The sequence below is a fragment of the Leptinotarsa decemlineata genome, unplaced genomic scaffold, assembly GCF_025532065.1.
Source record: "Leptinotarsa decemlineata unplaced genomic scaffold, Ldec_3_MD MMD2_tig00000010_RagTag_RagTag, whole genome shotgun sequence".
NCBI classification, from domain to species: domain Eukaryota; kingdom Metazoa; phylum Arthropoda; class Insecta; order Coleoptera; family Chrysomelidae; genus Leptinotarsa; species Leptinotarsa decemlineata.
Genome location: NW_027412538.1, coordinates 2,190,250 through 2,204,020, shown reverse-complemented (window position 1 = coordinate 2,204,020; position 13,771 = coordinate 2,190,250). Strand labels below are relative to the sequence as shown.

At 33.9% G+C, this 13,771-nt stretch overlaps 2 protein-coding genes across 8 annotated transcripts in view; one reads left to right on the top strand and one right to left on the bottom strand.

Annotated features, from left to right (window-relative positions):
• LOC111507687 (carboxylic ester hydrolase) overlaps nucleotides 1-12,477 on the bottom strand; it is a 130,569-nt gene extending 118,092 nt beyond the window's left edge. For 5 of the 7 annotated variants that reach the window (XM_074171254.1, XM_074171251.1, XM_074171257.1 and 2 more), the window contains exon 1: nucleotides 12,296-12,477. The gene's annotated coding sequence lies outside the window, so the exon portion shown is untranslated. Of the gene's footprint in view, nucleotides 1-12,175 lie in introns of all 7 variants that reach the window. The other 2 variants (XM_074171253.1, XM_074171252.1) reach the window with 2 other exon arrangements.
• Neto (Neuropilin and tolloid-like) overlaps nucleotides 1-13,771 on the top strand; it is an 803,231-nt gene that overhangs the window by 177,361 nt on the left and 612,099 nt on the right. The gene's annotated exons all lie outside the window — the stretch shown is intronic.

Below are 13,771 nucleotides of genomic sequence, written 5' to 3'. Positions count from 1 at the left end.
ATGGCCTGCCAGATCACCAGATTTGAATCCTGTTGACTATTTTCTTTGGGGTCATATGAAGTCACTGGTTAATGAAACAGAACTAAAAAGCCAAGAAGAATTAGTCGCCCGCATTCAAGCTGCATCGATAACGATTGCCGAAAATTTAGAATCATTTGAAAAATTGCGATTTTCTATGTTGCGCCGTTGCAGATCGTGTATAAGTGTTGACGGAAAAAATTCCGAACAATTACCCTATTGATTATTCATCAGATTTTCTCATTATTATTCAAAAGCACATTTGAATTTTCAATGTAAATTTCAAAAAGAAATTGGTGTTTATGACTCACTGTTCTAGAATTTCAACAGTATTGTTTCTTATCACATTATCTAAAATATGTGTAGAGAAGGTATATTTTGAACATGATATTTCTACTCAAAGATGAATTATGAGTACCGACATCCAACTAAGAGTTATGTAATTAGCTGTATATAGACAACTTCCATTTCTTCAATTATTTAAAAAACTTCATTTACTGACTAGAGTTAGCGAAGATCTTATCAGATGGTTATTCAAATAAATTGACTTCTTCCAAATACATTTCTTTTTTTCAGGCGTATAATTAGAGTCTACTGGTAAAATTTTGTTTTTCGGCTTCATCTGTGAAAATTTGAAAACACTGTATACTTTGAGAATGTTTTTCATTTTCTTATTAATGAATATTCTTCAAGATATTTACGATTCTACAAAGAGAAGTGAGATTTCACGAATGGGAAAGACAGGATAATTGTGAACAAAAAATAATTTTCCCAAAATCCAGAATAATGGTGTTATTTTAGGATTATTGGAGCCTAACTCAGTCGAGATTCCGAATGATCGCAAATTTTATTTGGGGTCACTTTTTTCAGATCACAAAGTCACTCGAAGATCTGAGAACAATGAAAACATTTCAACAATGAAATCTATTGACAAGCACGAAAATAAGCCTCAAGAGTTATGATTTGTCATTACAATATGCTAAACATAACAAAAATTGGTACGATGATAGAAAACCCACAATAATTACCATCACTTGCAAGCGCTAAATTAATGGTAAAATCATAAAAGAGTTCAAATAATTTTGGTTTTGGAATTTCGATTATTTTAATCGATTATTCCCATATAAGAATGCACGTATCAGTTCAACTCAATTTTTCTCGAAAACTACTGGTTTTTTCATAGTGAATGATCATTTGGTTTTTACGTAAAATTGATCAAGGAATTCAAAAAAAAGACGGTTGTGGATATAAAGTCAGTGGCGTAAAAAATAAGGGGGGAAATATAAGCTATTACCCCGCTGGAACGCCACTGGCTACTGATACTGAAGCAAACATACCACTGGAGGAAGCACATTCTAGCTCGTAATCGATTTGCTGAGTTTCATTAATTTATTCCTTTTAGTCCGGGAGCTACGACGAAAAGGGTCTTTTTATTTTGCAACTTCAACGCCCTGTATTTCTGAAACGGCTCATTTCCGGACACACATGTCCTACCTCATTTTTCATCATTTTGCAAGAGGAATGACGTGGTATAAGTTTGTCCGTCGAATTCTGAAACACCCTGTATATACCTAGGCTACTCGTCAGTCTTTGAATGAAACTTCTTCTGGATGATGTTTCGAACGAAAGGGCTAAGAAGTGGCTCTTAAGGTCATCCTGATTAGGATCGTTAGTTTTTTGTGATGTCACTACAATTTATAAAACCACCAGCATCTCGATATGATGCAAATCAACTGAATAAATGTTTGGAATTTTCAGGTGACTACAACAAAATAAAATAGTGTGGATACGCAAGTGGATTAGAAAAAACGAAATCAGTAGGCAGGACCGCAGTACTAACCGAAGTGTAACTTGTACAGAAAATGTCAAAAGAACTACAAACGAGAAAGTGGACAAAAAGGCTTTGAAACGAAAAAGAGTACAGTAAAGGAGATTCTTTGGAATGAGCATCAATGAGACGGGTCAAAAAAAAACGAGGGAAAATAATTGAACTCTCCCACAAAATACAAAACCTTCAAATCAATAGGCATCTCCTACATACAGTAATCGAAAGCCAAATGGAATAAGTTCATTATTTCGATTAGTCATACCTTCAAATGACAGGTTCAACCCCCAATTCTTTAAAAAGAAGTATAGACTTGTAATGTATCGTTTAAAAGTTCTCTTCATTCACTATTAGAACCTGTTATCGTTTTCAAATTTATTGCAACAATTAAGATGAAATAAATGGGAATAATGTGGTTACCAAAATTCGATATAATACACTCAAAAACCAAAATTTAATGCAAAACGAAATGGAATGTAGGATACGAAAAAGAACTATGGATGTTAACGAAGTAGATGTTCAAAATTTTCACCGTGAACGTCTTGGCAACATTCTAATCTCAAATAAAACCGTCTCCTAACATTATTTAACAAATCAGGTGTCTAATCGCAAGCGTTATTCGTTCTTTCAAGTCATTCAAATCTGAAGGTTTAGTTTTCTATCAGGTGATCGCGCTGGCCCTTCAATCGATCTTCGCCTCCCTATCCAAAAATTGGACAATGTTGTATCGAGGTATTGCCAGATATCAACTTGGTAATGTGGTGGTGCTCCATCCTGCTGAAACCATATCGTATTCACTGGAACTTGAGAGTTTCCTGGAACTTCCTGGAACAGGATTTAACTTTGCTAAACTTGGAATGATATCATTTTGAAGAAGTGCCAAATAATCATCGGCATTCAAGTTGCCTTCTATGAAAAGGGTCCAATGATATGGTTTCCTACAATCCGTGCCCAAACATTGAGCTTTTGAGGGTACTACCTGTGTTCTTCTCCCATCCATTGAGAGTTTTTCGTTGACCAGTAGCGGCGATTTTGCCGATTAGCTTGACCGTTAAGAGACAAAGTACACTCATCAGAAAACATGATGTCTTCTACATGAATGATATTGTTATCCAACATGTCCATCATTTGCTCACAAAAATACGTTTTTCTATCAAAATCGTCTTCCATGGGCTCCTGAGTAGGAAATCATTTTTTTTAATATGTTCACTATCGATATATGGCTAACATTGAATGTAGTAGATGCCTGTCTACTGGATGTATGTGGGTTTTCCTCAAACTCAAACATCAAATCTAATTCGATTTCATCACTCATTGCAGTAGCAGCAGATTTTTTTATTTGCTACACATGACCAAGCTCGCGAAACTACTTCTCTATTTTGCTTATTGTTCCTTGAGATATGGGCAGTTAATTAGTAAATTTCTCATTGAATAGGCGAGCTACTTCCTGTTGTGTTCGGGTTTTATCTATCGACTATCGGTGTATATTAGACCCAACCCGTGCCTTCGTGGTAAGATTTTTTTCAAACTCATTTCGATGAAATGTATTGAAACGCTTATTTCACAGCTTTCATGATGAATGATCCCTACGAAAGAGAGATACGAGAGTTGCAATCTATGTTTGATGAAGTGCTGACTGACGAAGAAGTCAAATCTGATGATGATTCTGAGACGGATGATATGGAGATGTTGGAGGATAGAAACATTATAAGTACTCATGAAACAGATTCAGAACAGGAGCTGAGTATGGATGATGAAGAGGAAGAAATGATTGTAGAAATGGATCAACGTCCTGGTATACATCGTCACCTATCTTATTATGGAAAAACTGGTTTTCAATGGAATAAGTGCTGCTTTCCAAAGAATTTTCGAACTAGGCAACATAATCTGATAAAAAAGCTGCCAGGTGTTATTGGCGTAGCAAAAAACTCAAAAACTGCAATGGAAACTTGGAAGCTATTTTTTTCGGATAATATAGTACCTACAGAAAATAGTTGAATATACCAATCAGTTCATTGAAAAAGTAGCTCATTCATATAAAGATGAATACGACGTACGTTACACAGATATAACGGAAATCAAAGCACTAATCGGCCTGTTATATTTAGCTGGTGTCCATAAAGGAGATCGAACCACTATTTACGAATTATGGGCAACATATGGTACTGGTCTGGAGATATTCCCAGCAGTTATGGCTAAAAGAAGATTCCGCTTCTTGATAAGGTGGTTACACTTTGATGATGTCGATACACGTGAAGAGAGGAAAAAAAACCGACAATCTTGCACCTATTAGGGGAATATTTGGAGAAGTAAATGGAAAATTCAGAAATCATTACTCGCCAGGAGAATGGGTCACGATTGATGAAATGCTATTAGCCTTCCGTGACCGATGTGCATTCCGAATGTACATACCTAATAAACCTGCAAGATATGGAATGGAAATATATTCGCTTGTAGATGCTAGAAAGTGTATACAGGAACCCAACCAGCTGGACCATACCAAGTGAGCAATAAATCTCTTGATGTTGTTGTCAGAATGACAGAGCCCATCCATGATAGCAAAAGAAACATCACGATAAATTATTGGTTTACCTCTATCCCCTTAGCACAATCACTATTGACTGATCATAAATTGACTCTTCTGGGAACTTTACGAGAGAATAAAGTGAAAATTCCACCAGAATTTCTAACAGTGCGAAGACCTGCTAAAACTAGTATGTTTGCTTTCACTAAACACATGACTTTAGTATCTTATAAACCGAAAAAAAATAAATCAGTTGTATTACTGTCTACTATGCATTATGACGATAAAATCGACGAAAGTACTGGAGATGGAAATAAGCCAGAAGTGATCACCCTGTATAATGCGACAAAACGGGGGTAGATTGTGTGGATCAAATGGTGGCATCATACGATGTATCAAGAAATACCAGGAGATAACCAATGAAAATATTTTATTCCTTGCTCAACGTCAGTGCAATAAATTCGTTCATCATATATAGGACCAACAATAAGGATATGGTTATCACAAAAACAGGAAGGATAAAATACCTGAAACAACTAGGAATGAGTTTAGTTACGGAACAGCTAAAGAGAAGAGCTATTTACAAACATATATCAAGAGATGTAAGGCTGAAAGCTGCGAAGTTTAGATACACTACAAGGAACATATCGAAGATGTGTCTTTTGCCGAAATCGCAAAACAAGATTTTTCTGTCACATCTGTAAAAAAATTATTTGTATGGAACATTCCAAGCATACATGCCCAAACTGCACTCAAAATTAACATTCCGAATCCATGTACCTACCACATAATTTTTCTTCACTTTGTATATTTTCATGAATTTTCTTTTATGTTACATTTTATATGTAAAACATGAAATATATCGGAATACTTGTTTTTGGTTAATAGTGAGAGTAACAATAAACATAATTTTGCATGAACAGTATCAATTCAATTTATTTAAAAAAGATAATGATAATAACAAATGTGTGTATCTCAGACCCAACCCGTCCTTTCTTGGTATATTTTTTCACCCGTTTACTCAAGGGTTAAACTAACGTTGCCACGAAAATTATTTACAATTTTTTAAAGGATACCATCTAAAAATAACATTGCTATGGGTTTCGCTTACTTTCTTATTATCAATACCTCAACATGAAATTATTTTTGAGTATATTGCATTAAGTTTTCAGTGTATTTTATCGAATTTTGGTAACCACATCATTTCAATTTATTTTATCTGAATTGTTGCAATAAACTTGAAAGCGATAAAGTTTTGAATACAGAATGAAGATACCTTTCCAACGAAATATCACAAGCCTAAACTTTCCTTTTAAAAAATTGGGGATTATACCTGTCATTCAAGGAAGGTTGAAAGTAGATGTGGCAAGTATGTCAAATTATAATTCAAATTTGACAAATGGAATAAATAATGAATTTATTCCATTTGGCTTTTATAATACACTGTATAAAATATATACAATGTAATGTAATGCAATATTGCGTGATATGACGTAATGTGATACACATAAAAATAAACGAAAACATTTTTTGAACATTGGAAGAATCTAACGAATATAACAAAAAGCGTCCACAGAGCATTAGAAGCTAGCAAAGGAACTGATCAATTTGAAAAACTTACTAATGCAATTTATTGTAGGATTTTCTTCATGAAATATTCCACAGAAACTACAAGTATTTTGCTATACAAAAGCTTCTCCATGCAGAAGAATTGCTTTAACGGATTGAACGAATTTGAATTTCGATATGGAACCTTCGAATGAGTGAGCTATCAAGGCTTCTAGGTCATAATATATATCAAGTATTGAGATAAGCAGAGGACTTGTACAAAGTGGGACAAATTGGAACCTTTTGAAGGGAAACTCATGTTTTAATCGAGATAGATGAAAACTGATAGTTGTGTTTGTGGGTCAACATGTTTGTCGAAAATGTGCATTTTTGAAAAGTTGATGTAACTTTTTTCCTGTCAGAAATGTTTTGTTTCAATGAAAACATTTGCAAAGCATCCTTCTCGTAGAAATCAATGGTGTGAAAAATTAATATTTCCAAATGAGATATTAATAGTTATTGATGAAAAACTATTTTTCTCAAAGGTATACTCTGTATATTGCTGCATGTTTCTATAAAGCTCAAAATTATCTTTCCAACAATGCAGCATACTTGATGTTCTGCTAGATTCATCTCAGAAGTACAGAGCGTTTATATTTTTTCATGTGGACTTTGATCAAGTAGGTTTGGAACGATGCGGCGATAAAACAGAATGCAAATATTTACTGGTAGCTGTCAAATTTTGATTCAAGTAATGCAGAGGCTCTTCAATCAATGGTTTTTGTTCAATTTTCAAAGTATGAAAAATGGGATATGATAGTCTGTTTGATACAAACTAGGGAAAATACAGAAGCAGCAAGCAATTCGTATCACGAAAGGTATCCAGGTAAAATTTGACCCTTAGACACAGCCTTCGTTTTCATGTATCTAGTTGGAAAACAAGAGTTCCCCTTCAAAAGTGTCCAATTTGGCCCACTTTGTACATTCTAGTTCATGGCAAATGCAATAATATGATGAGGGAGTATATACAGAAGGTTCTACTCCAACGAGATGGATCGAGGAGGAAGGGCTAAACATGAATCCAATGGAACTGACTAGAGTAGTTTTCACCAAGAGGTTAATGATTATAACCTCTGAAACTACAAGGTGACGAGATATATATGTAGAAGGAGGTTCAGTGTGGAAAAAAAACTGAAGCTCAGGCTGGAGGAGAAAAAAAAAGAATTTCCATTGCCTACTCTCATATTTTCAACAACTATGATTTCTAAAAAAATAAGCAGTACATTGAGTTGTTACCAAGAAAATGTCTTTCATTTCGAATGTGTAAGTTGGAGAAAGGGCCACACATATTTTTCCTTTTGTTTCTACAGTGATTACGAAATGTTTTTATTTTTTCCTGGATCCACAAAATATTGATGAATATCTTAACATGTCTACTTGTTACGGTTGTTATATTTGAAGTGCCTAAATGAGTTTGTCTTTCCCAAATAGGTGACATTTACAACATCCGTCGCTGCCTAGACTAATAACACAATCGCTACTCATGGTCAAGTGAGAAAAATCGAAATAGAACCAAGTACTAGTTTCTTGACAAACCAGTTATCTAAAATGAGGAATGTTACGTTACAAAATGACTCCGAAACAATATTCGTACTATAGATTATGAATGAAACTTTAAAAACCGCCTAGAGAAACACCGTCGATTAGTTTACGTTTTGAAATCAGGTTCACACAACCGTTATAGAAAGTCATTAAAAACAGCTGAGGCATTTTTCATTAATAATTCATCAATACATAGATGTATTGAATAATATAGGTAGAGAGAGAACTAATTCTCAAAATTTATTCGCAAGTCATATTGAGGACGGCTATTATTGAATAGTCGTAATACGAAAGAAATATAAATAAAATAAGTAACAGCGGTTTTATTGAATGTTCTAAGAGCTAAAAAATGATTAGGGAGGTCTAGGTAGCATTCATCACACCACTATCCTCAGAAATCTACGGTGTTCATCAGATAAAAAAATAATAAAATCGTTGGGCGTAGTATTTACATATTTACTCACATTACGCTACAACCAGAGATTTTATTATTTTTTCATCTGATCAATACCACAGATTGCTGAGGCGAGTGATGTGATGACTACTACCTAGGGCTTTCCGAATTATTTTTTAGTTTTCAGTACATTATCACAACATCATTATCTTTTCTTCAATTAAACTGCTCAACATAAAATATGTTTTGACCTCATTTTATTTTCAAGTTTCTAATTTTGTTACTGAGTTCTTGTCATTTTGTTTGGTTCATTTCGTGCCTCAGTAACACAAGGTTTATTTCTCAATATAAGTCTCATTCTCAATCTAAGTCCTCAATAGATGAACCTTCCAAAGATTTAATCGACTTAGGTCCACGTATGCTTGTCTTTCTTCGAACATTGTCGAGCCTAAGTACACAACTGCGTGGTCTACATTGTTAACTTGCATTTTGTGGACAGTAGAAGCCCATAACAAAATCAAGGGTAACGTTTGTCTTTCAGCCTTCCTATAATTGAACTTTGCAGGAAAATATATGGGTTTAGGGAGGATAAGATGAACGCTGTCTCCAGAGCCGTAGCGAAAAGAAAAACCAGGGGGGGAAGGAATCAAAATTTTCTCAACCCCACCAGCAAAATTTCCCAACTTTCGAAGGAATGAAAGCCGAGGGATTAGTTACTACTATAATATATTAATTTTCTTACTTAGCTACCCAAAGATTAGCTGAATGCTTATGCCCGTTGGGGTATGCACGAACAAAAATAAATTTTGGTGATTATAAAAATAGTAGTGGGAATTATTCTACTTTGGACCAAGGTCCTTGGTCTTCTACCATATCCACCATGTATAGGAATATTCAATACAAATGAAAGGAAACAACACTTGAATAATATTTTGCTTATTGTTTTCTACTATTATTTTTCTATTATCTTCACGGTCCAAAATTTCCCAACTTTTCCAAGTCGAAGAAACAGCGAAAAGTTTGGAATTTTGTAAAATTGTCACTTCAAAATTTGTGGACTGTTCAGGATTGTTTTCTTACTTTGGAGAAATAAATTTTTTTTGAAGATTTCAAACGACTCAGAATTCTCTTCAAGTTATGCATGTTGGGAAATCCCAACCTTCTCCTGGTTCTTTCCCTTTTTTTATTATCTCTCCTGTTCTTTTCTTTCATTTTAATTTTTTTTCATTTTTAATAATTTTTTTACTATTATTTCTTTCTATCTTCATGTCCCAAAATTTCCCAACTTTCCCAACTTTTTCCCAAGTCGAAAAAGCAGAGGGGGTAGCTTCCCCCTCATCCCCCCCATAGTGACGGCCCTGGCTGTCTCTTCCAAAGTCCATTGGACCGCAACATATTGAGGTCCAATGGAATTCGCCACTTTTCTAAAGTTTACTACTATTCGAAAGTGAATTACACTTCCACATTGATACTTTTTCCCTGCTACAAAATGGTGTTTTCAGATTTGCTATCCAACGTTTCGTCTACAGGCTGCCATCATCAATTTTTTTTTCTTATGGGCGCTACATTGGATTCTTTCAATTTTGAATAGAACCAGAGTTTTATTTTTTCAATGGTGTATCAGTTATTTTTTTTTGCAATGACATTTTGTTATTGTACACGTCATTGAATTTTTGGCGAAAAATGGCTATCACGAATGAAGAAAAAAGAGATATAGAAATGTATTACAAATACGATAGAAACAGTATTAGGACAACGGAAATGTATTTAAAAACGACAACCACATCGAACTATGGTCAAGTTATTGGATCAAAATCTCACCGAGTTTGGTTCGTGAATAATACGGAGACAGAATGGACCAGGAAAGTGAAGAAAATTGGATGAATGGGGTATGTATGAGGTAAGTAAGACATTGTGTCCTTTTTAATAAAAATTAATAATTTGCTGATAAACATGAACACGGGGATCTACACGTCAAATTTCTTCTGAAATGAATATTTATTGTCATACAAGTGCTTGGGGAGACATCTCAAAATAGCGGTTTGAAATGTTACAAAATACACATATCTCAAAAATTGCACACAGGTGATCGCGAAAGGCGATTAGAATATTGTGATTGGCTAATAAGAAGATCTGATTTTCCTGTTTTTCTGGAAAATGTAATTTGCACAGATGAATTTTACGAATTGTGCGATATTCAACCGAAATAACGAACACATTTGAAGCATAAACAATCCCAGGCGGTTCCGAGAAATTCGACCTCAAGTGCAGGAATTTACAAAGATAGAATTTTGGGTCCTCATTCATTTGACGAAATTCTGTTTGTAGAAACCTATCACCGGTTTTTAATGTCGATTTTCGAAGACTAATTGAATAATCTGACTTTGGCTAACTATAACATCTGGTTTCAACATGATGGTGCTTCCCGCACACTACCAGACGAGTATCTTATGACCTGACTGAAAGGTTTGGTGATAACTGGATAGGGAATAATGGGCCAGCGAGGTGGCCAGCAAGGTCTCCAGACTTAAGTGTTATGTATACATTCTCATGGTATACTAAAAAATAGATTTTATGGTCGGAGGAAATATCAAAATGTTGAGGACCTTCAACATAGCATTGTTAGACAAAGATTGAGGAGGAAGGAAATCAATCGTGCAGTAATAATATTCGAAGAAGGGTCCAGTTGTGTTATCATGAACAAGGCCAGCATTTTGAATATTTGCTGTGATTTACTTTTGTAACAAATCGAGTGTAACAAATCGAAAGCCAAATTTAGAAACATGATAAGAATTAATTTTTCTCAATATCTCCAATTTTTTGAAAGAAAATGATAACTTATGATACACCATTGAAAAGGTAAAAGCTGGTTCTATTCAAAACAGAAAGAATCCAATGTAGCGCTCATTAGAAAAAAAAAATAAAGCGTTCAGCCCCAGGCTGAACGCTCAATTTTCACTTGCTATTGTCCAACCCGTGTTAGGAATCACACGTTAAAAGATTTCGATTCCTGAGGGTTATCGTTCGTAGTTGTACGATAGCTGGTTAACGGAAAAACATATATTTTAAACATTTTATTTATTGGGCCCATGGTGGTTATCGGGTCCATGAGCCCCATATGAATTATGGAATCTAGATTTACTATAAATATCTAATGAGCACCTAAATAGCACTTTATCCTCATACCCTTACTTATCGAGGAACGTACTGTAAGAACTCAGTCCATAGTGGTTTTCATAATGCCCCATAGGCATTATTGAATCTAGGTTTACTATTATTTATCTAGTGAGCACCTTATTAGCACTTCATTTTGATTGTCTATGTATTAGTTTACGAGTATCTCAAGACTTTATTGCATATTGTTGATCTTTTTTGTCAAGTCAGGTGTCTCGAATGTTTTTTTCACTTATTCGCGGTTGTTTTTATCTTAATTTCTTGCAAGCACCTAATTAGCACTTTATTATCACGCTTAGTTTATACCTGATAGAGCATTCGTTCTCGTTTTCGAGAGACCTGATTCTTAGATCTGTTGTTTAGCGTGGAGAGGGGAGATACTTCATTCGAAACTTGTTACCTCCCTCCTTATTTAAAAATATTCATTCAAAAATACAAAATGATAATTTCAGTTTATGTTGAATACATTCTTTCTGTTTGAGATTTTCTGTGATGTCAGAGTGTAGTTGGAGATCATTCAGAACAAAAAAAACGTATTTGTAATGACGCATAACAAACGAAAATTCAGTCTGCTTGCCGATGAAAGAGTACCAGATTCAAGCAGATAACGAGAGATATGAGTCAGTCGTCTGTCTGAATTTGCGTGAACTCGTCAATCACGTTATCTTTATGAGAACTTCCTCTGGGTAGGTAAATTACTTGTTGTTGTATGTTGAACTGGTATAAAGTGACAGAATTTCAGTAAAAATCAGTTGAAAATGGAGTGAACCCGACAATATTAAATTGACGATGATCAAAAAGCGAGAAATACGTCTTCAGTTTGATATTGGAGTGTTCTGGCCAATAAGTAGTTTATTCATTGATGAGGTTCAATGGTGCGATAATGTAATTTTCGAAATTTTTCAGTGAATAACTTTGAAACAAAACTTTAATGTAGTCTTCCATTGCGCTATACTCGTAACTCTATGATGCCAAGTGAATATTTCTTGAAAAAAATCCTGAAAATTTCTTAAACATTTGTTTTACTTCAGTGATTCATGTGAATTTATTCAACTTGGAATTGTTTTTTTATCAGAGTACTAATATTCACCACAAGAATATTCTGGAATAAATTTCAGCCCGACTGTGGGTTTGTTCAAGGTACGAATCGATGGTTCTGTAGAAGTACAATACTCCAAAATAGTTGATTAATATCTCAGTAGAATATTACATAATGAACACTTGCACATTATTTGTCTCAGCCAATTATCGTTGCACACACAAACACAATTTTAAACACTTTTAGTCACTTTTGTATCCGGAAAATATATTCGAGTTTACTTATTCATTCAAAAATATTCACCAACAAATACCATAGTCTTCATTCTACAAATATATACCACTGTCTGGTTAATCACGGGTGTACCCGTTTGGAATTTCCAAGGCCAATAAACTCATATGTATCCAATGAACTCGATAAAATTAAGTGGGAATATTTACCATGACACCTTGAAAATTTTGGTTACTCTCGCTTTCTTTAAAATGAATATATCTATACATATATTGATCACATAATTCTATTTGCATTTTGCAATAACTTCCATAACTGTTATATTAGGATGATGAAAATCATAGATTTGCATTCAATTTTTCCAATGGAATACTGAAGTCGAAATGTTTGGATAATTTCAACTGCAATTTATTTATTTTGAAAAATAAACCAAACCACGCCATATGATTCAATTTCAGTTTCATTCGATGTAAAGAGTATGTTCTCCAACTAATTTAGCTTCTTATTTTCAATATTACAGGTCAAGCCAAAGTAGAACAGGTCACTTTTGAAATTTTAACAGCTTTCTATGTATGCCTAAATCAGAGTTACTTACAGTTCAACAACAAATTTTATTTAACAAATTCTTATAATATGAACTGTTACCACTTTTACCTTGATATATCTTTGAATATGAAGTACGTGAACTGTCACCAGAACAACCCTGCATGAAAAACTTGTTTCTAAATTGACTTACAAGTGATTTAAGAAACCTTTGTTGTTGAAGAACCAATTATTTTATTGCAATCAATTCCATTAGAATTTCTCATCAGAGTAATGTACGTTTTCACGAAACCTACAGTCAAACAATTTTTTGGAACTTGATGCCATGACCTTTTTGAAGGTGGCAATTCATTGAATCATTGTTATTGGGAGTTTTTATGATATTTATCAAAAAACGAAACTGAAGTTCGACAAAATCAACAAGTTTTACATAATGCAACCAATTTTTCAAAATTTAGCAGTTTCTTACCGCACTCACACAAAATATCATATAACACGTATACAAAAAAAAAACAAACAAAATCACACACCTCTTTATATTTTTGATAATTTTAACTCAAAACGAAATTATCCTATTTTGAAATTAAAATATATTTGATTGTCATTTGAAGATTGTGGAAACAGGGAAATAATCAGGAGATCACAAAATTGAATTTTATATATTGGCAACAAGTACAGAAACTAACTTATTCTACGAGTGTAGAATAGGTAATCTGCACGAGTAGTACACTGTGCTGTATGTAAGATCAAAATAAAAATATATTTAATTAACTTTCATTCACTCAATAATAGCTAATTATGACCGCAAAAATTTATATTGTCAGTACCGCAGTATCACGATACATTAGCGGAATCCTCACCAAAATCGGCTGA